The sequence below is a fragment of the Crocodylus siamensis genome, chromosome 2 (assembly GCF_052110815.1).
Source record: "Crocodylus siamensis isolate JL-2025a chromosome 2, ASM5211081v1, whole genome shotgun sequence".
Lineage (NCBI taxonomy): Eukaryota > Metazoa > Chordata > Crocodylia > Crocodylidae > Crocodylus > Crocodylus siamensis.
In genome coordinates, this window is record NC_143396.1 from 133826514 (window position 1) to 133852373 (window position 25860).

Genomic DNA, 25860 nt, shown 5'->3' on the forward strand with positions numbered 1-25860 from the left:
TCTAGGATAAAAGTGGAGCTGCACTGTGACTTCTATCACGTTGCAGAAAGTTTGCATTTATTGTCTAAACACCAAACTACTGCATCAGTATCAGCTGTTCTCTGTATGCTATATAAGTACCTGCTTAGTGTAGCACTGCTAACTGTACTGTAGACTATACAATATAGCCTGACAGTTCTAGTGTAGGTGTCTCTGCTGCAAATGAGAATTACTGATAGGTACTAACATGGTAACAGAATGTGCTTCTTAACTGCAAGGTGATAATCATACCTTGGGCTAAAGTACCCTGTTCATACAAAAACTATAAAGTTTACAATATTAGGATCATTATAGAGTAACAAATTTTAATTAAAAAGAGATATAAAAATCAAAATAGGCTGTGAAACTGCATGAAGGGAAGTCAGTCTGAAAACTCATAATCCTATTGGCATTCTCACCCTGTCTATATCATCGGTCTACCTGACTCTTTTATTGTATTTTCCTCACCATTTTACCTTTTCTCCTCATGGCTTATTCAACAAGCTGCTGACACTCTGCTCTCAAAACCAAACTGGGAAGGAAGGACTGGGACAACCTAAAATGGCAGTAGAAAGCCTAGAGCAAATTGAAAATTTTCAGTCAAGAGTGTTCTTAGACAGAAAATAGGGTTTTCAGCAAAACAGCATTTTTTCACAAAGCATCTCAGCTTCCTGGAGTAAATTTTGAATTTTCCTAGGGACTAAAAACTAAAGTCTTTGGTTTGAAAACTGAACCTTTTTGTTTGACCATGCCCCCAAAAACCTGGAAATTCTTCTTTTCTTCATTTTTCTTGAAATTTTACAGGATAAAATAATTTAAGGAAATCTAGTATGGATAATACAGTATAAATGAGACAAAGCCTATATCAGAATAAATGGGATTTAAAGTAAGCATAAATATCAGGTAATTGTATTCACCCATGTGAATGCCAGAGAAGTGTAAAAGGGGCACAGTATAAATGATGATGAAGTCCCTCATGTTCACCTGTGAGGTGAGGCGGGTAGTTACACAGGTGGATAAACTTGTAAGGAAAGAGAGAAAAAAGGAAATGAGTCTCAAAAATGTTTTCATTATCCTACAGCTCTTTACCTCTCAATTGCTTGACAGCCCAGCTTCCCTTGGTATCTGGTAATAGCTGTTTTTTGCTCTTCCATGTCCTTTCTGGAGTCCTGGTTTCAGCTGAAAGCAGTGGAACACTGAGGTAGCTTCTTGGTTGCTGGCAAACAGCTGTAAAAGGAGCTACAGCCACAGCCATTCAGAGCAGAGGAATTTTATACTAGCCAGGTGTGAGATTTGCATATGTACAGAACAATTACTGAGAAATAACCACACAACGATGATGCAGATTCCTGTACAAAAAGTGGCTAATAACAGCTGGCATCCAATAAAGCACAGTGTGCATTGTGTTTATTGAAGTGTAACTGCTTAGTGAATCATGGAAACACAAGTAGGTGCAAAACTATATACTTTTATATTGGTCAGTGTGCTTTAGTGCCTGAAACCACCCTATTTCGGTAGACTGAAATGTAATTGTATGTACATAGATGACTAACACTCAAGCTCGCATGATCCCATTTGCGGAAAGTGCCCTAGAAACATTTCTTCAATAAGTTTCCCAAAAGCCTTTGGAGGTAATCATTGTAAGTGCCTGATCCTGAAACAGGTGACCTGAAGATGGATTGAGCTCCATGCTGACATAGTTCAACTGCTACTGGTACCCAAGTCACTCACGCGAAGCTTAACTCAGGTATCTTGCCTACCTGAGTTGAATTATTAAGGTTTGCATATGATCTCACTTGGGAGAAAAATATCACACTAAAGTCCATTTAAAAGTTCTTTACCAGAACTCCACTCTGTTGGCAACTTCCAATCTCAATCCCTCCCTCCACACTTATCATTAACTGAGCTCCTTCACCTGGGTCTTTAGATTTTCTTGAGCTGCTATTTTACAGTGGGAGGGAAGAATGGTCTTGGCAAGTGTAGCTACCTGTGGGCAGAAAAATATCTTGTGCCTGTAGGATAAAGCCAGCAGTCTTATCCATCTTAATTTTCCAAGGCATGTTTATCTACTTAATCCATTCTAGCATGAAGGAAAGATGAAGATTATCTGCTTTAGATGTGCTTGACAAGAGCCAATATTCTTTCCATGGCACCTCATTAGGCCTTCACTAATAAAAAATTTCATTTCAGAATGCAGTCTTATGGGAATTCTCTTCTCAAGCCATTGTCAGTGCAGTTGGTCATCAAAAGCAGAGAGGCCTGAGTTGGCACGAAGATAAGAGCACTGACTGCTTTCTTTGTGAGCAATCATCCTCTCCAAAAAATCCTACAGCCATTAAGGATAGCCTGTGGGAAGCAAACCATATCTGCCTTCTTAATCACAAGTATTTGCAACAGCTGAAAGATGAGGTGATTTTGAAGGCATTTGTGACTTCTATTCATTTCAATAGAAATACTGTAATATTCCATGGTGAAATAGGGAAATTGACCTTTTCACTGGTTGAAGGAAAAGCCAGAAAGTCTCTTCTTCAATTTTGAAAAATGGTATTTTTAAGGAAACTTCTGTCTGGTCCAAGCAGCATATAGCCTTAATTTATTTAAGTACAAGCTTAGCACTCTTGGAGTCTGAATTCTTTTATTTGTTTTACAAAACTTGCTACACTAAGAAACTAGAACTTCTGGAAGAAATATGTGATGCAACTTTCTTTATGTGTATTTCTTTATGTGTCATATTCTTCCGCATTTATTTCAGGAGACCAGTTCAACTCAGAAGTCTCATGTCACTGAATATAGAGTACAGCTATATCCAATTTCCAGTAAATTCCTTTCAGGAGTTGAGAGTCCAATGTGACCTTTGCCCAACCTCACTGCAGGACCTTCTTCCACATGGGACCTCAGACTTGGAACTCTTCCTGACCCATCAACTATGCCTCAGTCTTCTCTACCACAGTTTTTCAAGAAGATTTATAATCCTTCTTCCCATCCTTTGCAAATAACTAGAAACAGTATCGGAGTTGCCAGTTCACTACTTAATCACAAATCCCACAATGTGCGTTTCACTTAGAGCCCCATCCCATGATGTTAGATTAATTACATGAAAACAGCAGCTGCTATTTAAATAGTGAGCTTTTTGCTCTAGTGGTTGCAAATAAAAATGTGGAAATGTGACCCAAGTGTACCCAACAGACTTAAAAAAAAATAGCAGACCTCCAAATGGATTTTAAATATCTTGTGTAATTTTTAAATTAATCTCAGATTGTAGGGAGGACTGATTTGTGGTTTTTGAATATGCAGCTTTGGCAATGCCAAGGTGTTTTTCAAAGAAATTTTTACCTCCCACTAAAGCCCCACCCCCAGAATGAATAAGCCATCTAGAGGTGATAAACATTTTGGGGTTTTTTTACTCCAGTCTCCACTGCCTTCATTTGCACATTATCTGAACACATTTTCTTCAAATGAATTTCTTTCTTCCCTACTATCTGTGGTGTGACCACCACAACCAGCCTGTGTATCTAGGAGATCAACTATTAGTACCCTGGAAACTAGAGAGCCACAGTGCCCCTATTTCTCCAGAAAATACCCTTCAATTGCCTTAGGCTAGTAGGCTGTAAAACAGATAGGCATTTCTTCAGGGAGGAAGTGTTTTCTCCCAGAATCCTATGAACACTAAGTAGCTGTAAAATATGAGAGATAAAATGTGTTAACACTTTCTCCTGGGAAACTACTGTGTGAATCTGTAAGTTAATTTGGGGTCTTTCCAAGGACAAGCCTATCAGGCTGTGTGCTGTCCCTGTCCACCTACTGGCAGAGGAATAGCAATGCAGTAGGCCTGCGCAAAGCTGCAAGTATTCACTTTGGATTTGGATTCAGCCGATTCAGAGAGACAGTGATTCAATTTGGTGATTTGAATCACCACACTAGGTACAGCTGCCTCCAGCTGGTAAGTCTGTTGTGGTAAGTGGAGGTGGAAGGGAAGAGGCATGGGGGTGAGCAGATCAACGCTCCCTTAGTGAGGGAGGAATTGTGCCTGGGGCTGGGAAAAGCTACTGAGCTGGGGTGGGGGGCACGGGACTCGGGGAGGGGGGCTCCTGCCACCGCACGCCACTTGTCCAGGAGGGCATGGGAGCAGGCATGTGCACGGGTTGGGCTGGGCTGGGCCAGGCTGTGCTCTGGATGGGCAGAAGAGAAGGGGCTGTGTCCTCCTGCCACTTGCTCAGCCTCCCCGCACCTCCTGGACAAGCCATGGCTTTGCCCAGGCTGGGCAAGCAGCAGCAGGGCATGGGGGCGGGTGTGCACACCAGGATCAGAGCAGGGCCAGCAGCAGGGGCTATGAGGAATTTTAGGCTTATTAATTCTGGCGGGGAGGCTTTAGTGCCCACTCCCATGCCCTCCCAGATCTGTGGCACAAGGCAGCGCGCAGCGGCGGGAGCTCCCCTCCCCAAGTCCCTTGTCCCCCTGCCCCGGCTGGGCAGCTTGTCCCAGCCCCAACCCCTCCTTCCTTGTAGGGGCATTGATCTGCCTTCCACCCCGCACATCCCTTCCTTCCCCCCTCTGCCCACCACAGACTTATCAGCTGAAGGCAGCTGTGTCTGCCATGGTGAGGACTGCTCCCTGTTTAGTCTATGGCCAAATCTCTGAATCTGAATCGTATCAGGAGACCAGTTAAAAGCTCTGAATTGAATTGGAAACCTCCAAATAGATTCAGAAAAATTCAGCACCAATTCAGAAATTCATCCACCGAATCAGGCCAAATCTCTTCTGAATCCAATTGGCTACCAAAGCTTCACACAGCCCTACCATGCAACTTGGCGAGGCTATAAGTGTAAATGACTGTGCTGTTTTTGTTTTGGTCAGAATCAAAACCTGGGACAATCCAAACCACCTTAAAAAAAGATGTCTGTTTACAGATTGATCTGGCAGCATTAGCTACTGCAGCCAACAATTCACATTGTATGGTCCTATATCCAGTTGCTACTAACTTGGAAAAAAATGTAATTATTTAGACTAAAATTTTCCATGCCTGCTGTCGGTCTCTGGCCGATTCCTCTCCCCCCACAGTTACATCCAAAATGGTTAAACTATTTCTAAGACATAAGCTAACCAATACTAGTGACCTGCTCTTTGGCATGAGAACGTGAATTATTGGATAGTTGCAAACTTTATTCCAGGGATGTGCCTTATGCCATCCTTGTGAAAGTCTGCCCAAATAAAACCATGTTGTAAGTCTTGGGAGAAAAATAGAGGAAAACAAATACCAACTCCCCAAAAAATGGAGGCCTGCACTTTCTCAGCAATGTCTTACACTGACACCTCACAGTTCCAAGGGCTGACCAAAGTGTGCATAGGTTATCCCCAAAATGCAATTGCATGTGCTTAGTTTTGTTTTTAAGTGGTGATGTCACACAGTCCCTATTAAAGCTGCTTCTGGAGCATTAGAGATGGGACTAGATAATGTCTAACCTGTGGTCTGGTCTGGTGGTTAAAAAAAACTGCTGGGAAGTCAGTGGTTGTGGACAGATGTAACAACTTAAAACATTTCAATTGCCTTTGAAGTATTACATAGGTCCCAGTAGACAAATGAATAAGCCTTCTGAAATGTTCCAAAAGTGGATGGAGAACCTCTTGAATGAAGAACATTTTGGAGTGCTTTACTTCTGGTTACATCAGCACGGGGGAGAGAGAGTGAGCAAGGGGGAGGCAGGGAGGAGGAAGCAAAGAAGAGAGGTACAAGTTGCTGCAGCCTGCTAGAAGGGGCTGAAGCATTTCTAAATATTCCAGCCAGAAATGACACATAGGTTCATATGCATCTCCTGAATAAATTGTTTCCTGTATAAAATGTTTCCAAGTGTATTCCACTTGTTAAGTTTCTCTACACCTTCTTGAGAGGTACAAGTTCCAAGCCCTTCTGGGTAAGAGGACTCTCAAATTCAGGTATCTGGCTTCCTAAGTGAGTGCCCTAGCCACTCAGTTACTGGGGATAAAAATATGGCAGCGGCCTCCTCATTTTCTCCAGGATTGATGTATACTCAGATATGTGTATACATAGCTGTTCATGCAGTCAGCCAGTGTGCTTGTACTGCACAAGTCTAGGTATGTATACTTACAAATCTGAATCAATGCATAATGCCAGAAAAGCTGATTTCTTATATTGCCGAAGAACTGCCATTTAGGTGCACAAAGGCAAACATTAGCTGAAGACTATTATCACAAAAATTAGCCTGCTTTGAATGATTCAAGATTTATCTAATAAAAAAAATGCAGTATAGGAGACCAGGTCCCTTTTGCCATGAAGTTCAAGTCTGCATTCCCTGTGTTACCATGACATATCCCCAAATGTGCATAAGTTTACACCATAAAGCAATTATCTAAAGTTGAAAACAGACAAAACATAAGAAGGTTGAGTTTTATTTGCACCCCTGGTTCATTTTTCTATTAACAGATACTACACTTATTTTACAGCTTTTGATACATCAGTTTTATTAGGATCTTTTATCAGATCAATCTATATGAGTTTTTGTAACAATTTAAGGAACACGCACAAAGGGGTGTAGGAGACACCAAACAAACATGTACATAGAGAAGGCCTGCAGCTGTTAGTTTTTCTTATTCATTTATCCAAGGTATGGAAGATCCCTATTTAGAAGTACAGTGAGCCAAAATCAAAACTAAATGCACACATCTATTAAAATTAAGTTCCTGATCCACTCAGTTTCTCTCGAAGGGGATAGGTTTTACACTGTAGGAAACACTGCATAGATCCTAACATCTTTCATGAGGCTTCTGTTCTAGAGCTGAGGTTTGTTCATTGTCTTTGGGGTTGAAGTGCAATATTATTTATTACATGTAGACTTTTCAACTCAGGCTTCCTGGGCCATTTCAACTGCCCAGGTAAAATATTATGAAACATCCTCTCTCTCTGATATGAAGGACCCAAAGCAGATCTTTACTTGTGCCCAGAGGCTGCTTGGGAGTGCCTATCATTTCTGGACCATAGGTGTATTGTGCTATGAAAAAAAAAGCACTGCTGAATGACTGGGTGATTGCATTCTGCCCAGCTAAAGTTCCACAGTTTTTTCCAGGTATACTTTGACATAATACTTGTTACTGCAATCCAACCTGAAAGTGTCAAAGGCATGACTAATTGGCAAGCTTCTCATCCCCCCAAAAAAGATGCAATCTCCTTGTGTAATGCACATGGGGCAAATGCATTCTTCACCACTAATTTCTAGAATCAGGTCCATGATATGGTAGATGAGACAATAAGCCACTTTAATAGGCTAAACAATGGGTGAACTCCCTCTCTTGAAGAGGAAACCAATTATTCCACCCTTTTCCTCCTTTTGATTTCCCCCCCAGTTCACCAAGATTTACTTACAATAGCAACTCTCTCTACAAAATACCAAGTTAATCTTAGATCTCAAGAACAGAAGCTAGTGCACTAAACCACTGAAGCCCCCTATGACTTCTGTTTCCTCCATCCCTTTACAGCAAATAGGTTCTTTTCATGAATATAGACCTGCATAAAAGCCATAACCCAGATCAGGCTCACTCTGTGTTAAGCAAAACTTAATGTTCCAAACCAGCTTTTCAGGCCCTTCATGTTCTGGATTGGAAATGGTATCAGCAAAAGAAGGACAATGCTTATACTGATTATTTATCCACTGCTGAGCACTGCAATGGGCAAAAATTATCTAAATTAGTAGTGTCAAAGCACTTCCAGCCATTGGCATGGCTAAATTAATTATCTTTTATTCCTGCCTGAATGGTGCCACCTATTCATATAAACAAAAATAGTTTAAATGGCTAGTGTCAAAGCAATGCACTAGATAAATTAGCTGCTGAGTTTACTGAAGTCAGACTGCTAATAAATGGGTTCTCTCGACAATATTTGTAAATTAAATGTGCCTTGCACGGGTGCCAGTGATGAAGTTTGAGAATTGCTTTATTATTGAAATACGATGGAATAAAAAGGAAAGAAACCCTAGAATGTCCATTCCCTTTCTGAAATTATCCATCAGGAGTTAACCAAGAGGCATTGTATTGAAGTTTTTTATGTCTGCAGGAGAAAAAGGTATCTGTTTTCCTAGGCTACTTAACAAAATGTGGCACATTTCTTATAAGTCAGAATCCTGAGAAAGCAATGAGATAGGAAGAATACATTTCTGGGCAACACACGTTTGAGAGGCAAGACCTCTGTGTTAACAAACAACTTTAGCAGGTAGTTATAATTAAAAAGAATGAAATTCCATAACTGGAAACTAGGAAACCCTAGAACTGCCCCTACAGGTATTCAACTATAGTTATCTGCTATCCATCTATAGCTTAAAGACCTTCAAACCTCAAAATGCAAATCTTCCCTATACACTCATGATTACTTTTTTTTACCATAGGGTTCTTAAGATTCCTCAGCATAGGACCAACTCTGCTTTCACCGGTGTTCTTATCAATATCATACAGATAAATATTGGCTTTCATCAAAGTCTGTGGTAATTTAGGCCATGGGTGTCAAAGTCATCTAGCCCCATGGGCTGGAAGAAGGGCTTGGGGCCTATGGGAGAGATCGGGCCCATGGATCCATCCCCAATCTCTCCTAGCCCCACATGCTGTATCCAGTGCATGCAGCAACTCCTCTGGCCAGTTTGGGACTCATGCAGCATGTGTGGGTCTCTTTTGAGACAAGGGGGCAGTAATAGGGGCCAGAAGATGGAAAGCTTTGACATCCCTGATTTAAGTCAAGACTTCTTGCTTGTAAGATACACCTCATACTCACCCTTCCAGTTGAGGTGCAGCACATTCCTGGCTGCCTTCTGTGTGGGTGTTAGGTATAATGATCAATAGTGCTTTCTGGACTTCAATCTCGTACTGCACAAGGGCATGCAGACTTCTTGTAGATGATTGCTGGTAACCACCCTCCTGCTACAATCTGCAGGACCCTAAGTAAGCACTAAAAAAAATAGGGAAAGACAGAACATCTAGATTCCTCCTAGACGGCACATAGCTTTGGTTATTACCTGACAGGTGCTCTCAATAGAAAACAGGTTTTGAACTTATATTGCCTTCCATTTTTGAAAAATGTTTCCTTTTCTTACCATCATCACTTCTGTTTTGCTCACTTATTTAATCAACACATTATAATAAGTGAGCACTTATTATAAACAAGCAATTTTTAACATGGGTACCAACTTATGACCTGCACAGTGATTTAAATGAATGTCTATTCCAGTATAACCATATGAAAATGTACCCAAACAATACAAACATGCTTCAAGCCTGAGAAAATGAATATGGTGGATTAGCATTTACAACTTACTTGTTCATCTGAGTCTGTGGGAAAAAGCATTAATCAAGTACTATTAAACACTGGAATTAAAGCTTTTTTTTTTCTTCCCTGGTGCATATTTGTGTTTTGAATATTGAGCCTTCAAGGATAATTAAGATGATATTTACATGACTTTGATCTACCCTTGAAATTATTCAGTGCTCAGGATGGTAGTATTATATCTTACATCCATATGAATAATACCCAAAGAATTCACCATGATTAATGTTTTTACAATCAGTACCAAATGAAGTACAAGTAATTTCCCACTAGTTGTAAAGTGTTGTTATATTATCTTTCAGTAATATCATGATTGTATAAACACCATTACTTTCTACATCCACTATATAAGTGAAACAATAAAATCCAAAGGGCGAGTATGAACAAAACAGACAACATACCACATTGGCATTCTAAATTCTCTCTTCTTTCATGCACTTCATCCAAAAAAAGAGAACGTGGTCAGCCTAGCAATCTCGAAGGCAAGGGAGGAGGGGGAGGATTCATAAAGTGTCTCTGGGGTTTAAAGGAATATAAGTACCTATAGAGGGGAGGGAGAGTGGAGAAGAGCAAAATACATGTTCATAATTTAGTCAAAGTCTTTAACTGCAGATTAAGCAGCCCAAGATGAGCAGTTGCAGGGCAAGATGATCCCACTGACTTGGCAACATGTGCCTAACATAACCAACCCTTTCTCCAAAGATGGAAAAGGCCCATTAACTTTCATGTCCAAATAGATCTTCATCCCCTTGCCAAGACCAGGGATTCCTGTTAGTGCCCAAGGTGTTTTTGTACTTAAGTCCCATTTTTAGGAACTATATTGACACTACCCATGGGCTTTACACAGGCTCCTAGACAGCCTTCTTGGGCCAACTGGACATGTCTGATTGTAAATGAATGTCAAAAAAAAAGGAAGGACTGTTAGTTAATTATTAATTCTTATCCTCCAAGTCACTCCACCCCACAGAGGTTTCCCTTTCACACCCTCCCTGCCGTCTTTGCGGTGCAGGGGGAGGGAGAGTGTTAAAAGACACAAAAGACAGTTTGGCACCCAAGTTGTATTGGATTACAATGGGACTTGGGCATCAAACTCCCTGTGTCTGCTTTTTAAAAATCTCACTGCTATATCACCCCAATGGTTGGCATTTAAAAGTAGTTCATAATAAACAGTAATCAAAGGTAAGACTCCCAATGCATTTGGAGTCTGACTAATAAACAAGTCCTTTGCCTTCAGGATCAGAGATATGAAGAACTGAGATTTAGGTATGAGAGCAATAAACTTCAGAGGAAGTACAATAAATCTCCCATCTAATTTAGCAGCGTCTGAATATCATCCATAAAACTGGATCAGGGCAGGCAGGTGACTGAAAGGGAGGGAGGGGGCAAGAATTGGGTAAATTAGGTACTACAGCTAAAGATGATGGTTAGCTGATAATAGGTATGGACCATGACTTTTTGAAACAGGAGTTTAAAGAGACTCCCAAATCTGTATTCAGGGACATGAACCAATTTTTCAAAAGTTGTGAGCACCCAGCAGATCCCACCAATGTCAGCTGAAGCCACTAGGTGTTCAGTTGCTTTGCTAATGAGACCTCTTTATTCAGGAGTATTTATAGAGATTTAACGATGTTGTAGTAATTGGATTTGAGGAGGCCTATCCCCACTTGTGTGGCGAAGTGGGTGAAAGTTCATAAAATGTTGCCATCACCTACACTAATGAATGTTGATAGAAAAAAAAGGGACAAGAGGCCATCTATTTGTCCTAACAAAAACAACTTTGATATCACTGAAAGACTATTAAGGAAATGGCTGGTAAACAAGAAAAGAAGACTGGAAATGAATGGAAATGAATGGAGCAAGAGTTTTGCCTCAGAAAATAGGTCTCATTAATAGACTAATCCATCATGTTCTGCCATGATTTCATGATGCTGTGGTGAAACCAAAAGAATCCACCATGACAACACCCTGAACAGCTTCATGTTGGTACCCATTTGCTAGACCTCAGAGTAATGGCTCTGAAGGCCATGTGCTGTTACCATGGCTCTCCCTCAGTGAAGTTCCCAGATAGAGTCAACCGAGGCAGATACTGCAGTCCCTTCTTTACTGATCTTTTCAGACATGGTGGCTGATTGTCCTGTTTTGTCTTCAAATGTTTTACAGTTAAAACAGAAACTCTAGCCAACTCTACTAACTTTGTCTTTCTGAAAAGAACTATTGATCCCATCTAAAGAATAGAGGTTAGATTTTTTTTCTTCATGAAGTGTCCCAAAAGCCAAAGCAAAAGGTAGCAAGTGACAGTGTTCAAATGAAAGCCTTAATGTTTTATACATCAAATGCTTTAAGTGTCTTTAGTTTATTTGATGATCCTTTCCAGCTCTTTTTTTTAAACACTCATTACAGCCATAACACACAGTCCTGGACAATAGTTTTCAAAGAGATGGCTTCACATTTAAAAACCAAAATGAGAAGGAGACATATTTTCAGAAGTCCTCAGTCCCCTGCACTATTTCAATTGCCTTAAGGGGGTAGATTCCTTTTGAAAAATATGGCTGCACATGTAACTTCAGGCACTGATTTTGTAAGCCCATAGCACTGGTGGCTTGCTAGAAGCAACTGTGATCCTTTGCCTCAGTTCTAGTGATCAGTCTGACCAAACTGACGAACTCTGAAGAATCATAGCAGGAAATCCTGTGAAAGAAGAGATGAATAATTCAAGTGAAAGCTAATACACACATATTTTAGACTTTCAGGCAGAAAGGAAAGGTCACAGTCTAAAGATATTTCTGTGATATTAATATGAGATTTTAACAACCTGAATGCACTTCAAAAATGTCAGCACCACAAACTCTATTATATATAGACCAACAGACAACATTTCACCTAAATGTTGCTGCTAAAAAAGAAGCTGAAGTGAGAAAATGGCTATTAACAATAATGTTTAGAAAAGATAATGCACTGCAAACGCAATGTATTCACTGTGCATTGGGTAAACAGTGCTGCAGAGCTGAGCATCTGAGGGGAAGTCATCTGGATTTAGGGTGTTCAAAAGTTCCTCAGAAGAATGCAAGTCCCACTGACATCTATTATCTCACATCCACACATTGTGAGGCTTCCTGCACATAGCTCTGGAGTTGCTTGTACCAGTCAATGTAAGACACAGGATGCAGGATTTGGATGGACCAGGGGGTCTGATCCAATCTAGAAATTTGTATGTAGTGTACAGTCACATAAAGAAGTAGCTTCCAAGTCTGTGCAGAGATCCCAGATGTTAGCTGAAGCCAGTGGCAGACCGATGGGGGAGGGAGTGCAGAAGGGGGCCATGGCCCCTGGGCACCAGTGGGGGAGGAGGGAGGGGAGAAGGAAGGGCGGCACCTGGGTCTTTCAGATTTCTTATCATGCAATGTGACTTTAAGTACTAATACAAGAAGGACAGGGAGGTGAGGGGGACATAAATGCAAGCATTGATCCCCAGGTGCAGGAGACCCATAGTACATCACTGGGTGAAACACTGAGGCAGGAAGGATAGGTTAGGCTTGGCTGCTACCACAAGAGGAGGCTTCACAAAGCCTAGGACTGGTAGTGAGGGCCTGCATCCTGCATCTCACATTGGGTAAGGGTTGACAAAAGTTTTACAAGTTTAGATTATGGATTTGTATAGAATCATTTCAATAGGGAAGATCATACTTCAGGCAGGGGGCTGGACTAGGTGACCTGTGGAGGTCCCTTCCAGCCCTACTTCTCTTTATAAATGATAAATGTCACACAGCTTTGTTTCACAGGGATTAGCATAGATTTTATCTGAGTGGCTTCACCCTACTGCCTTTCCTACTACAGCTCAGGGTATCTTTCTTTCGATTAAAAAAAGATGGCTCCTTTAATGGCAAAACATAAATGCACCCCATTTCATACAAAGCAGGACTGTACTTCCCTCAGAAACTAAGGGGAAAGTTCAGGCTCGGGGTGATCTGGTGGCCACCTATAAGTTTATCAGGGGTGCTCATCAGGATCTCAGGGAACATCTGTTCACCAGAGCTCCCCAAGGGACAACAAGACTGAACGGTCACAAACTCCGCTGCTACCAATTCAGGCTGGACATAAGAAAGAATTTCTTCACTGTCCGAGTACCCAAGGTCTGGAATAGACTGCTGCCGGAGGCAGTTCAAGCACCTGCTTTGAGCACCTTCAAGACACATTTGGATTCTTATCTTGCTGGAATCCTATGATCCCTGCTGATGTCCTGCCCTTGGGGCAGGGGGCTGGACTCAATGATCCTCCGGGGTCCCTTCCAGCCCAAATGTCTATGAAATCTAGATCTATATAAACCCAAGGAACACTTCTCTGAACCTGGTTTGAAGGCAGAATTTTTAAAGAAACCCTGAACCAAGTGGGTTTCATGTAGTTTCAGGTGGGATAGTGAACAATTTAAGGATGAAGAAAGCTCATGCTTGGAGTTTGAATGGACACTTTACAGAGCCCTACAAATCCAATCGGTATGGTATGTTATTCTCACTGACTAAAATCAGTGGAGAACGTTCATGTGTAAACATGGCAGCATCTGGCCCATTTGGAGTACTTTGAGGTGCAAGGAAAAGGGAATGGGGGAAGGGAAAGACTTGCTATCGTGCTGAATAGCTTGTTCAGTCATTTTAACTGCAATGATTTGCTAACCCTTCAGAGTAGGTACGTTCTGCTTTTTATACATTTACCAATAAAACGATAATGATTTCTGAGTCTATGAGCCATAAATTTCAAAAAGTCATATAAAATGTTAACACCTTCTGTAAACAAAAACATTTTTTAAAAATCCTTGCAGCTGGCAACCTATTAAAAATGAAACTGATTGGTCTTTTCATCTACTTATTAAAATTAACTTTGACATTAATAAATAATCGATGTAATATATTATTCAGGCCTTTAGGTAAAGAATTAAGTAGGATGTAAAGTGAAGGTAATTTATTTAAAAGGAAGTAATATATATAATAAAGCACTGTCATTCTTGAATAGTAGCAAAGTTGCAGATATATTGAACTTTAGATAGCCCTGTTCTAGGAGGGAGGCCAGTTCTCATGCTATTTAATGTTCTATTTGTTAAAGTGTTGGCTAAGGAAAGTATTTTGCTGTTCCAGCAGCATGAAATGCACTAGTGCAACTCCAGAAAATAGTTTGTCTTGCTATGCCCTGACCAAAGTCCAGCAGATGCCATGCAGCCACTCCATTTGGAGTGTAAAAGAAACTTTTGCCAAATATCTTCATTGGAATACAGAACCATAGACAGCCTTGAGTGGGGAAGTAGCTAGCCAATTAAAGATCCATAGAAACACTGAAAGTACGACTGAATGGGACCCTCTTGTTTTTGGACTCTATTTCCCACTTTCCCAAGAGGCCACACCATATAATCCCTTTCATGAACTGATCATGCTTCATTTGAAAGCTCGTTCAGCTTTTATCATCCCTCTTTCTATTGTCACTCTGGCAAAATTTCATTGCCATGATCGTTAAAAACTTTGTAATCTCCAGCCTAGCTTCATTCATGGACAATTTATACTCATTTGTTTTGAATCAGCATTGCTCTATGCCTTATATGCCTTTTATGTGCCCCTGGCACTCTTGCAGAAAGTGATCATATCTCTTCTCAGCCTTTGTTTATTCGGTCAAACAAGCTCAAGTTTGTAGGGATATATCAACATGGTACAATGCAGCACTGTACAGAAGTACCCATGCTAGCTATAGAACTGGAAATTGGACAGGAACTTCAGGTGGGCTAAATGGCCTTGCTAAAAAGCAAAAGTTAATTAGTGATGCAATACCCAGGTTCATGTGGATATACTGTTTCCAAGAGCAAGGATTTAGGTGTGGTACTGCACTGTTGTGCATGGGTGAGTCGGGGGGGGCACCTGCCCCACAGTGGCCAGTCAGCAACTGTGGGATGGGGAGTGTCCCCCTGTGGCTGGTCGTTGGCTCTAAGAGGGAATGCTACCCAGAAGTGCTAGCAGCACACCCAGATGGGCCAGCGGCACTTCTGATGCCCCCATTCCCCAGCTGGTGCTCTCAGGGGGGTACCAGTGCTAATGCCTGCCCCCCCCACACACCTAAACAGGGAATGCTGCTGTGAGAGAGTGCACCAGCAGTCTCAGGGGGTGCACATGCACCCCCATGCATCGCCACTGCTGTTGTGCACAGATTTACAACCTCATTTGGGAATAGCACAGGTATCTGTACTTGGTGCTGCACTGGGCCTTATAGTGTAAGAAGTAGTAGACATTCTCTTAGCCTCCAACCACATAATTCATGAAAGCACAAAATTGGAATGACCTCATGGATCACCTTGTCCCTTCCCATGATCAAGCTAGTAGACCATCTTTGTGCCTGCTCCAGTTTGAGTTAATCTTTTTTTGAACATGGGGATTCTGTTGTGGCACAGCCATAAACTGCAAAGTAATGGGAGGTGTATGGTTTCACTTCCCTAGAAGCACATTGGGGTCCTGCTGTACTTTAGGTAGACTTTGGTTTCTCTCTACATTCATTTCATGGTCATGGTAACATGTATTCATGGTGGAGGTGCCATGCATAAGGACCTTGTACTGCAGAACTTCATGGTTATACGGACTGACACAGTGGCAAGGCATGGAAGCACAGGATGTGAATAATTCATTGGGGGGGGCACAAGGGGAAGGGGGAAAATGGGTATCTTATACCCCTTCCCCCCCCATGGGCCCATAGGCCAAACTATTCCCTCACCCTAAACAAAGGGACATATAGCTGTGCAATAGCATAGAATTATAAATGCAAATAAGAGAAACCTAGCCTATAATTTGATAAAACTGCACAGCAACTTCTTTTAGACCAGGTTTCCAAATGGTTGCACTAACCCTGATGGCAGCCACAGCCACTGTGTAGGTAAGGCAAGCACCTGGGATTTAATATCATAGCGGTCTTCCCCACTGCAGAACTTATTAGTTAAGATCCCTGGTGAGGATGCCTTCTAGCAACAGGACAAGGAGTGTAGAGGTCAGCATGTGGGGGTTAATGCTGATGCTGCTTGCCCTGCCATCAGAGGTGGGTCATATAGCCCATAGGAAGCCCCATGGTCTAGATCCAGCCCACCACTGCAAATAGATTTGGATAAACTATTGCATGCCAAATAGTAAGAGGTCTGTGGGGGTCATGGCTCCGAGATGGCCACTGTCTCCCTGCACCGGGACTGATTCCCAGAGGTCAAAGTTTGCTCACCTGCGGACTGTACACGTCTAACTCACCTGCCACGACTTTGATGGTAATCTGGTCCAGTGTTATTGTCCGGCACGTGCCAGTCCAGAAGTGGGACTCCTTGAGTTCACGGGGTCCCGTGTTGATGAGGGCTCCACCACCCCTACACCCTCGCCCGTTCCGCCAGGGTCATGGCCGCCAATTTAGCCCTGCCACGTAGTATGGTCTTTCTTTCTCTTCCTCTTTTGGGTTAATCCACAACAAAATGCAAAAGATCAACTCTAACACAATTCCAGCCAGGGGCTGTCCAGAGCTCAGATTCCCACCCTGATCCTCAGCAGTGGTTCCCCGCTCTTGCCCTGTACACCGTGGGTGAGAACCCCTTTCCTCAACTCTAAGTGGGTTCTTCAGCCCTCCCTGGGGCTCCTTGAGACCGTTCAGTCCTTCACTACTGTAGCTGTGAACTCTCAGGCTGAGCTGCCCCCTTATTAAGGGCTCTACAGTAGATAGGTTTGCCGGGTGCTGATCGCCCCCAACCGCCTTGTTAAGTCCTTCCTCTTGCTGGGCTCTCCGCCCGGGTTCATAAACCCCGCAGGGGCTTACCCTTTCTCCAAAAGGTACGGCCGCAGTTCAGGACAGCGCGCATCCGCCCCGATGAGCTTCTGCTGGTGTCCGTCTCCCTGCTGGGCTCTTCCAGTTCCGCCGGGGCTCTGCCTAGCACCGGCATCTCCTTTATACTGGTCCCCTCGGTCCGGGCCCCTACTACCTCCGTACACCTGCAAAAGGTATGTTGATGCCCCGTGCATTGGGTCTGAGAGAGGGGTGTACCACACCTATGCCAGGGAAAGGAGTTTTGGAGCCCGACGGCTCCTTCTCTCCCTCACAAGGTCCAACAGATTAACAGCCCAAACCCACTGGCATTGAAATTATGTCTCCCATTGGCTTCTGTGGAAGAATTGTACCCTCCCTACCCCAGGAATAATTTAATCTTTTTAGAGCCTGTCCAGGTACAAGAACTTTTGTCCAACTTTAGTTACATTCTCATTAGATATACTATTCATAAATAGTTGGGACTGGGGAACATGCACCTACAGTGCATCTGCTGCTGCTCATATAAGCCAAATACAGGCATTCAAAAAGCCTGAGGAGATTTGAACTAACTTATGTGAGTTTCTCTAGGCAGATTATGTTAAATCAATAGTGAACAGAACACAAGTTCCTTTGGTGGGGGGTGGGGCAGTGCAGGCTGCCTGCACTTGCCAAGGCCAGCAGGGTGGGGGCACTCCTACACTGGCAAGCACAGCCAAGTGGCTGGATCAAACCTGATTGGCTGCTGGGCATGTGGATCCCTGACTCCTCCAGTCCTGTCAGCCATAGGCATGTCAGCTAAACACAAACAGCAGAGGCAGCAGCATGGTCTGCTCCCTTGGTTGGCAACTACTCACTGGGGGAATAGGGGCCCATGGGTGGGCTCCTGCACATCCAACCAGGGACTCTTATGCATTCCCCTCCTCTCCCCCATGAACAGGTGCAGACCCAGGGATCACAAGTAGACTGCAGGGGATAGCAAGCATACCTCCCACATCATCAGCAGACACTGTGCTGACTCTGCCCCATAAGAGCCCAAGGGGCTGGCAGGGTGCTCAGCCAGATCAGCAGAGCATGGGCCCAGGTTCAGTGCTCCTGTGAGTGGGGATTTGTAGGTGCCTGCAAAGGAGCCTGGGATGCCGGAGGACAGCAAGCTAACTTGATTTGATAGGGGAACTGATACAGAAGTTCGATGCTCTGGCCTAACCTAATTCAAATAAGCTTAAGTGAACATTGATCCAGCACTATATTAGACTGGATTCTGCCATTTTTAGCCCAGACTATGTGCCCTGAACTTCTGTACAGTTATAGGTTTGGTTCAAATTCTGATCACTTAGTCCAGATTATGTGTAATATCTCTACCTAGCCATAGATACAACCAAGTCCACTTTACACTAAATCTAGGTACTGATAGAATAAGATCTGCTTGACTTGAAAAGAAGTATATGTAGGGCTGTTGTTATCAGGTGTCTCGCAAACCTGCAAACATCGTAGGGCTTCCTTTACAGTTGCCCCTTTGAATTAGACACCTGTGTGCCCTCCAGAAGTTGAAGAGGGTTAAGATACTGTCCCTCACCTGGAATACCTAGAAACTTTCAAGCAATACTTAAACATAGCCTCACCAAAAACTTCCTGCTGGCAGATACTCTGGGTTTACAGTTCACTTCTATGGGCACAGCTGGTAGATGCAGCACAGAATATGCACAGGCTTGGCAAAAGCTTCTAAAACACAGTTACTCTTTTTTTAGGGGACATACAAGGTATATGGATCCAGACAAGAATACCTGGATGCCTCTATACATTTCCCTGACTCATAAATCATAAAAGAGCAGAGTTGAAAGGGGCTTCATGAGGCCATCAAGTGCAAGTCCTGACTCAATTTAGTATCATCCCCATCTAAGCCATCCTATGCAAGCATCAGTCTAATTTATTTTTAAAACTTCATGACCAAGCCTTTAGAGAACAATCAAGCACAATGCCTGAGAATATCAAGATACTGTTAAGTTGCCACAGATAAAGCAGGTGAATGAGAACACTGTTAATGTCCTGCTGCTGGAAGAAGAAAACAACCCCTTCTCCCATGCCCTGCCCAGTCTATGCCAATCTGACTGCGAGATAAGATTTCTTCTGAACCCCAAATGTGGCAATTGGTCTGAGCCAGAGCGGAGGAGGAAGATCCTCTAACCAGGAACCTTCAGGTTTTTAAGCGCTAGCAGAAGCAACAGCACACTCCAATTAAAATCCTCAGCCTTGGCTGCACCCAACACCCAATGCTTTGAAGGCAGGCACAACAAACAAGCCTCACTTATGCCCATGGAAACAGGATGGAAAAAGAAATCCTTCCCATTATCCTGTGGCAAGTAGCAAAGTCCAGAAGCATGGGAAAGCCAACCACCCTCCACTCTGTACAGCAAACTGGGGGCTGCAAGCACAACTACATGTATCACATACCTTAACTGGGGAGCCAGAACTCTACTTTGTCATCCTGTCTCCCACATATATTTGTCCCAGCTCTTTAATCATGTTTTATAACCAAATGAGTCAGGTAAATATACTTCACTTGCTGCCAAACATGGTCCTGTCCAATTTTGACCTGTTCTGGACTGCAGAGCTCTTCTCATGGTATGTGCATGCATGTGTGTGCACGTGTGTCCTGGACTTCCAAAATGTTGCTCTTCACAGCCAATACCAAGAATTTCTACTTCTAGACCACCCGTCATTTTCCTCAGCTGCCTTTGAGGTGTCTTTAAATTCTCCAAGATTTTGTAAATGTGGAACCCAGAACATGGACAGAGATCCTGGATTTTGGAAGTTGGGGTATAGAAGCAATGACCTGTGCTGCAAGGGTAGCTGCATCCAGCTCCCCCATACCTACTAAGGTGGACAGACTGGACCTCAGGAGTAGCAGTAGGTTTTTGTTTTGTTTTAGGTTTAAGTCCCTACAGCAGAGAAGACTATTTCCTACCTGCTCTCTTCCCCTCCATGGTCATTTCCCTTCTCTCCCATTCCCCATCCTTTCCATCCACTGCTGCCCCCAGCTGACCTGGGGGTGGTTGGAGAGGGATCTAGAGTCACTCCTGCCCTGCTTCAGGTGAGCTGCATGTGGACCCATGCTCAGCAAGAGACATCGGCAGCACAGGTGGGTTCCCTTCTGCCACACCTGCTCCTGGGCTGGCATGGAATATCAAGGTGGGGGGTGGGGGCAGGGACCAGGAAGGGAGGAGGGACATAATCACTGCTGCCCACGCCCTTATCTGAGCCTGGCTCCATGCAGAGCCCGGGTGGAGCAGGCAGAAGTGAATCTGGAGCTGCCCCCCATCCTCATGCCACCTGGTGACAGCAGCAGTAGCGAGAAGGGGAGGGAAAGGGAAGGTAGTGGAAGTGCTGCTAAGCATGGAAAAGAAGGGGATGGATCCTTACCTGCTTCAGGAACTTGAAGAAATCCTCAGAGGCTGTTTCTTCACCATGGTCAATTAAAGTGGCATCTGTCCATGTCACCGCAACGCCCCTGGATCTGGCCTACCCAGTGCTGAGTAGAGTAGCACCAACACTCCCCATGTCTTGCACCTAGTAGTCTGGTCGATGCAGCCCAAAACCATATTTTACTTTTTTGCAGATTTTCTTCCACATTGCTACTACCCAGCCAGTTGTAACCCATTCTGTACTTGTGCTTTTGATTATGCTTCCCTAGGTGTGGTACCTTACCTTTGTCAGCATGGAACTTCATCCTCAGTCCTATGTTCTCTGCCCAGTTTTATCTGGGCTGTCCTGATCCTTCTGCACTTGATGACCTTCTTTAGAACTGTGGAGTCTTTCTAGGCCAGTTGGCTTTACTGGAGCCCCATTTATCCCCTGGTTTTTGTGTTCTGATAGCACGCCCACCTTTTCCTCTCCCCTGCCTCAAGCTTTCAGTGTGGCTTCTCCTTCAGACTTGCAGAAGGTACATTTCAAAACAAGATTATGTCACCTCTTTCTCTCTATTCTGTTTGGAACTTCTCCCCACTTGCCACTTTCCACTCCCGGTAGGTAATGTGGAACAAGTAGTTTGTTCATCTCCAGCCATCTTCTTGGCATCTCCCTTGTTTAGCAAGTACACAACTGTTGTGGGTAATTTCTCTCCATTATCTAGTGGGTATGAGCTGCAAGATGTGTCAGCAAACAATGTAATCCTCATCAAAGTATTTAGAAAAAAAAAGATACAGAAACTGGAATTAAGATGTGGTTAGATAGGTTCTCCCTCATCATACCAGGATATGAAGAAAGAGTGAAATCCTGCTCTTTTTTCAGACTGAAGAATGAAGGCAGGAATAACAAGCAAAGAACTCTATGAAAAAGGCACAGACTTCATTGAAAGTAGTGGAGATAAAGAAAAGAGAGATAAGAGGTGTCATATTCCTATCTCTACAACTATGATGCTCATTGATCAAATGCATGTCACTGCACAATAGGTAATTTTGTAGCGTTACATCCCTATCTGGCTCAACCATAAAGTAGGTGACATTAGGAAATATGCAAGGATCTGGGAGGAAAATAAGTCAAACTGTACTCAAAATGATCCTGTCAGTCTATAATACTAGTGGAAGCAACTTTTCTGCCTGGAGCTCTGGGGTCTTGGCTATATCAGCATCTTCTGTTCCTCCAGCTAATTCAAGAACAAACAAAAATAAAACCAAAAAAACCCAATGTACTCTTTTTGTCTTGCTTTCTTTTCATTGCTCCTTGATCCTGTCTCTTTGTTAATTTCAGACTATGGTCATAGATCTGAATCTTGATGAGGCAGAGAAAGGCCCTGTCCAAGGCAATCAGGTTTACATAATTGGCTACAGAACCTCTAACTTCTCCTTGCTTGGATAGTCAAATAGATCAGGTTTCTCTGCTGCCTGGAACTAACATGCCTTTACCTTCTGACCTAAAAAAATTACTTCCTCATTCATCTATTTGCTCTTCAGAAAAAACTAGGTTATTAAGGTAAATAAGAGAAGGAATAAACAGACAGCATATTTTCCCTTTAAAACTCACAGCTTCATCTAATAGTTATAAAAATCAGAACATAGTAATTATTTTGATTACCAATTATAGTTTCAACAATCTGCCATAAATCCCTTAAAGCCTAAACCTGATACAACAATTGTATTTTTTCTCTTTCTGCCTAGATAGATTGATTATCTCCTTAAGCGTGTCCCAAGTCTGTTGCTGTCAATGTCATATCGATTGTATACTATGGAGATGGCTTGTTTTCTCATAACACACATTGTACACTTATTCATAGCACCTTCTACAATCTTTTATAAATCCTTAACCAGGGAAAATACAAGAATATTTGGGATTAATTGCAATACAATGTTTACAGTATCTCATAGGCATCAATTGATAGTGATGCATGTAAGGTGTTGACTTTGTGTCAAGTATGTTCCTTGCAGCTACTGTAAAACAGGAGCCTCAAAGGGTAAAATACTACCCCAGTATGGCATTCCTCATTTTCTCTATTCCTTGCTAAGCAGAGAGAAGGGATGATTTGGTGTTGAAGGTACTATCCTGGAACTTAGATTTCATAGACATTAGGGCCGGAAGGGACCTTGCAAGATCATTGGGTCCAGCCCCTGCCCAAAGGGCAGAAAGTCAGCTGGGGTCAAACGACCCCAGCAAAATATGCATCCAGGCATTTCTTGAATATGTCCAGAGTAGGTGCTTGCACCACTTCTGGGGGGAGTCTATTCCAGACTCTGAAGACTCAGACGATAACATTTTTTTCCTTATGTCCAGTCTAAAGTGGTCTTCCAGCAATTTCTGACTGTTAGGCCTTGTCTTCCCTTTGGGAGCCCTGGTGAACGGATATTCTCCCAAATTCTGATGCACACCCCAGACATTCTTACAGGCTATCACCAAGTCCCCCCTGAGCCTACGCTTCTCCAAGCTGAAGAGTCCCATGCCTCTCAGCTTCTCATAAGGCCTGCTCTCTTGACCTCTGGTCATAGGCTACATGTAAGGGGGGGGACAGGGGGGCACATGTGCCGCCTGAGATTGGCCAATGCCAGCTTCTGTGAGTGGTCGCTGGCCTCACCTTGCTGTCAGTGAGACTGTGGGCAATCCCCATTTCTCACCCACCGTGACGGACAACGCAGATGGCAGCTGCAGGCGGTCCCCACTCATGGCCTGAGGCTTGCCACCCCCTATCACCACCAACACTGCTGGCAGCAGCTGCAGGCAGAGTCTACACTCACCCCTTGATACCATGGTGCCCCCTCCAGTTGTGGGAGGTAGCAGTCATTCATGCCTTTGATCATGCATGTGACTCTCTTCTGGACTCACTCAAGCTTTTCCATGTCCTTTTTTAAAGTGTGGAGGCCAGAATTGGATGCAACACTCCAGCTGTGGCCTCACCATGGCTGAATAAAGTGAGAGGATGACATCTTGGGTCTTGCTTGAGATACATCAGTCAATGCAAGCCAGGGTTTTATTTGTTTTGCTGGCTGCAGCATCACACTGGTGGCTCATATTCATCTTGTGGTCAATCATGACCCCCAAGTTTCTTTTGATTGTGGTGCTAGTTGCATTTCTCTGTGTTGAACATCATCAGGTTTTGATCTGCCCACCTTGTGAGCCTGTCCAGGTTGCCCTGAATCCCCAGCCTCTCTTCTAGCATGACTATGCTCTCCCATAATTTGGTGTAGTCTGCAAACTTAGCCTGCCCATTTCTGACACCCAAATCCAAATAGTTTATGAATATATTAAAGAATACTGGTCTGAGTACTAAACCCTGGGGGATGCCACTGATCAAAGCGTACCATGCTGATTTGGTTCCATTGACTCTGGGTCCAACCACAGAGCCAGTTTTCCAGCCATTGGACCCTATGGTTGTTGAGGCCACAGTTCCCCGATTTTACCATAAGCACATCATGGAGACCAAGTCAAAAGCTTTTTTCAAATCCAAGTAAATGATATCAACTTAACAGATGCAGGCTACATTCCTTGCCACAAACTTATTTTGTGATCATGAGCAAGTCATAGGGTTAGATTCAGCAAACAGCTTAAGTACCAGAACATAACTTTTAAGTGCTGGCCTCTGGAGTAAAATCTAGAACTCAAAATGAGGTATCTGAGATCCTTATATAGTGCACAGGTGGGAGGGGGATGCATCTACATGTGTTATTAGTGAGCACAAATAAACTCCAAAGCTTATTGCTCCACAGCTTTTTGCTCTGGGACATAGTGAATATGTGCCTGGGAGCAAAGAGCTCTGGGGCATAGTGTTCTAGAGTTTTTGTGCACAGCATGTGGAGCCCAACCAGATCAGCCCAGGGGTCAATCTGCCAGCCCAGGGCTGCTGTGTCAGGACTCCACATGTTGCAGAGGGGCTGAGGCATGAGGGTACTTGAGTGAAGAGCTAACTGCCAGGCACTGTACACGGAGGTACAACAATAGGTGTTTGGGAAATGTCAAACAAAAGTGGTTTGTGGAGTTCAGGCAGTGTTACAGCCCAGAAACAACTGAACAGGGATTTTCAGGATGGCAGTTTGGACCTCTTTTCTGGAACTGGGCATTAGTTTCTGTACCTCCTATCTCCCTCTGTGAAACAGAGATAACAGCACTGTCTGGTCCCAAGGGCATTGTGAGGATTGATGCCAAGGTGTTTAGATATATGGCTCCTTTTCTCCCCACTGTATATACCATAAATATATGTAAAGGACAGAGTAGCAAGATATGAAACATCCCAAGTCTTGTAGAAAGCGGTAAACAAGAAAAAGGTTTCCCTCTTAAAGAAAACATTCCAAGGAAGGTTTTTTGTGCTTTAAATACAGTTTGGGGCCAATACGAATGGGTGGGATCTACATTTTGGATACAAGAGAGTTTTATCCCAAGGCTAAACAGGAGGCTCAGCCAGGCAACTTTGGCATTATGACAAGGTATTTCAGGCTAAGAGGAAGACAGTACTTTCAAGTCACTCATTTGAGAGCTGATATAATGCTAGTGGAGCTAGCAGAAAGACACCAGTGGGTTTTGGTTGTGTTCCTCAGCTTCACTAGCACCTCCTTTCCCTTATCCCTGCTGCTGCACCTTTTGTGTTAACTAATGAATTTGAGAAGCTGCCTGTAGAGGCCAGAGTAGCCCCGCTTGGCACACTCCTCAGGGGATTCTCTACCTCAATAGAGAATGAGGGTATGGCTTTGCCCATAGGACTATATGGAAGAATTCTCAACACAAGTGTTTGGGACATGCCTCCCCCCCCCGCAATATCATGTCATGCTCAGGGCTCCAGCCTTGTCACAGCTTCTCTGGGCCCGAAGCCTTTAGTTCAACTCTGCATACTCCCCTAGCACTAATCATGGTTCACAGGCACCACTCTGAGTCACCATGTCTCTGCCACCCCTGCTTCCCTCTTAGCTAGTACCCCTCCAACTCTTTGGGATACCTAGTATGCTTGTAGAGCTAGCTCCCATAGCTTCATTCTCCATGAACTTCACTCCTTAGAAAAAACAGGACCAGACTCCCTTCTCTGGCTCAGGAGCTGAGCTTATAGAGCCCTGTGCTCCACCCACTTTCAGTCACATGATCCCTAGCTCTCTTACTGAGTCCAGGTGCCTACCCTTAACTTAGTCATCATCCTGCTCTCATCTGTTGCAGTTTGTTCAGCTGATCTTTAGTCTCTGTCCTCCTACCAGCCTATAGCTCTATCCTTTTGTCCACTGTAATACACATAGCTCCTAGGTAGCCACTGTAACACTTTAGCC